This window comes from Humulus lupulus, chromosome 2, assembly GCF_963169125.1.
Source record: "Humulus lupulus chromosome 2, drHumLupu1.1, whole genome shotgun sequence".
NCBI lineage: Eukaryota > Viridiplantae > Streptophyta > Magnoliopsida > Rosales > Cannabaceae > Humulus > Humulus lupulus.
Window position 1 is genome coordinate 58,460,321 of NC_084794.1, and position 2,814 is coordinate 58,463,134.

The 2,814-nt window shown below is 32.1% G+C and overlaps 1 long non-coding RNA gene across 1 annotated transcript; it reads left to right on the forward strand.

The window, feature by feature from the left end:
* Positions 1 to 931: 931 nt before the first annotated feature.
* LOC133816057 (uncharacterized) lies at positions 932 to 1,648 on the forward strand. Its single transcript, XR_009884989.1, has 4 exons — positions 932 to 990; positions 1,071 to 1,241; positions 1,319 to 1,423; positions 1,507 to 1,648. It is a non-coding gene; the product is annotated as an uncharacterized LOC133816057 (long non-coding RNA).
* Positions 1,649 to 2,814: the final 1,166 nt, after the last annotated feature.

The following is a 2,814-nucleotide window of genomic DNA, read 5'->3' on the forward strand; positions in this document are numbered from 1 at the left end:
TTTCTTATGTTATGATAACTGTTATGATATGTATGTTTGTAGGCTTGGGCATATGACCCATATGACTAACAAGACCCCAAATAGATTATGGGCATATGACCTGCTTAGCTAGTAGGACCCCACCAATCTCATGGGCATATGACTTGTTTAGTCTATGGGACCCTAAGTAATAATGGGCATTATAGTATGTGTATGATAAAGTGTTATATTATGTCTTTATGTTTCTTATGAAATTTATGTAACTATGTGTTAGATTTTCCTTGCTGGGCATTAGGCTCATTCCTTTTTGTTTATATGTGCAGGAAAATAGCTATTACGGCGGTAAGATTCGTGGATGCTTGGAGATTGTGTATCGATGGTGAATGGATTCAAGGAGTCGAGAGTTCGATTTCGAGGATGTAGTCTTTTATTTATGGGTTTATATATAATTTTCCGCACTTGCTATGTAACTCCTTTATTTTAAATTATGTTTTGTTTTTAAGATAATGGGATCCCATATCCTTCTTGGTATTTTTGTAAGTAACTCTTATTTTTACAAGTTTCCTAATAAAATTATGGTATTTTCGCAATGTAAGCTTTATTAAGGATTTGTATGTATAGTTTCGTTAATGGTCCAAAAGTCTAGAGTAGTTGGGTCATTACACATGTTGAAGCTACCTAAGAAGACAAAGAAGCAAAAAAGGAATGGTTCACCAATACCTAATGCCCCAATGACACAAGAGAAGTCTCATCCTTCCCAAAGACTTCCTAGTCAAAATGAAGTAGTGTCAATTAAAGCTAGTGCCCCGATACTCTTCAAGATTCCTAATGGGGCTTTCTCAAGTGTCTATTAACTACCGTGAAGTATGTGGAGCCAAGTTTCATAATCAAAATTTCGATGGATTTTGAGATATTCGGCCATGAGAATGATTTATATATCTCACACGAAGAAATAGTCCATGTTGGCTTAATGGAAGAGATTGGAGCATCATGTGTATCGTTATATATCAGGTATCAAAGATTTTTAAAATAATTATAAGTTTGTTCATAATTTATTTTATAAATTTAACAAAGATATATTTTTTATGTAGGATTTTATACTTCCAATTAGTGAAAAGAGAGATCAGTCACTTTTTTCGTTTTGTTGAGCCAATTTGGTTATCAAATGTTGGATCCACTGAAGAAGAATGAGTTGAATGGGTATCAAAGCATATGATTGATTCAAATCCGGGTCAGATGTGGTTGTTGCCATATCATAAGGGGTAAGTTTTTTACTTTTAGTATTTTGTTAGTGAATATATATAATATTAATAATGAAATATTTTTGTGTTTCTGTTAGAAAGCATTGGATGCTTATAATAATTGATTTTGATCACCAATTGTGCTAATTCCTGGATTCTCTTCACAATTTTCCACCAGATGAAATCAAATCTCTCATTTCTCGGTAAAAATATAACAAATTAACTACATACTCTTTAATTCATTTAAAATTAACAACATCTAAATGTTTATGTTATTATTATTTAGTGTCTTTCAACATTTACACACAAATAATGCAAAAACTAAGGAAGTCGCGTGGAGAACAGTTAAGTGTCCTCGTCAACCATTACAATCAGTACAATGTGGGTTCTATGTTATGAGGATGATGAAGGACTTCGTGACAAATGAGTTTTAAATGCGATGGCTAACTAGTAATGTAAGTGAAAATATTCATTATTAAAGTTCTAGATTTACCTTAAGATTAAGTATATTAATTCAACTCATGCAATGAATTTTGTTTTAGTGTGGCGGGAAGAACTATTACACAAAGGATGAGATCAATAAAGTACGTGAAGAATAGGCACAATGCGTCATGGATTTGATGAGTACTACATAGGTCCACTCACTTTTGTTAACTTAGACTTTCTTGAAGATATACACACTTTTGTTGCCTAACTATAGTTTACAATGCTTATGTGAGTCATTTTGTAATTAACTTAAGACTCGTTATTTTAGATACTTAATTCAAATTCTAGTATTTTATATTATTGTGATATATGTTTTGTTTTGTTCAGTTTGATTGTATAAAAACATGATTTGTTTTGGGCATAATACACTTTTTAAGAGAAAAAAAAACACCATAAGTTGGTTCTACTAAAACTGACAATAGAACTCTACACCATAAGTCGGTTGTGAACTGACTTGTCATGTTTTACACCAGAGGTCGGTGTGCCACACCGACTTACCATGTCTTACACTAGAGGTCGGTTTGCAACCGACCTACCATGTCTTACACCAGATGTCGGTTTGCAACCGACCTACCATGTCTTACACCAGATGTCGGTTTGGCGCCAACTGACCTATCACGTTTTTACATCATAAGTCACTGCATGGGAAGTCAGTTCTCAACCGACTTATGAACATTCAGATGTCAGTTTTTAACCGACTTATCATGTAATTTTTTTAGTAGTGCATTTATATCATAAAACAAAAAACCTAACGCATTTACATGAACGGACTTATTATAAATCATTAAAACTAAAGAGAGGGAGTCTGAAAAAGGTTCTTGAACAAAGAGTCCTCGAGCATAATCCCAATTATGTCCTGCTAGAAGAGCTACGGCTTCCACCTGAAAAGAACAAAAGTGATTCATGAGAAATCTAACCAATAAAAAATTGTAATGTTTATTAATAAAATCATAAATTTAAAAGAAATATGGTTCAAAATGTTTTAGTTTTAATTTTATTCACTGTTACAAAAATATGTTTTGACTTCAATTTTTACAATTTGAATTATTGGGAAATACATAAAAAAAAAACAAAGTTAAAGCTTTTAAAGAAATTTTAACTTCATTTT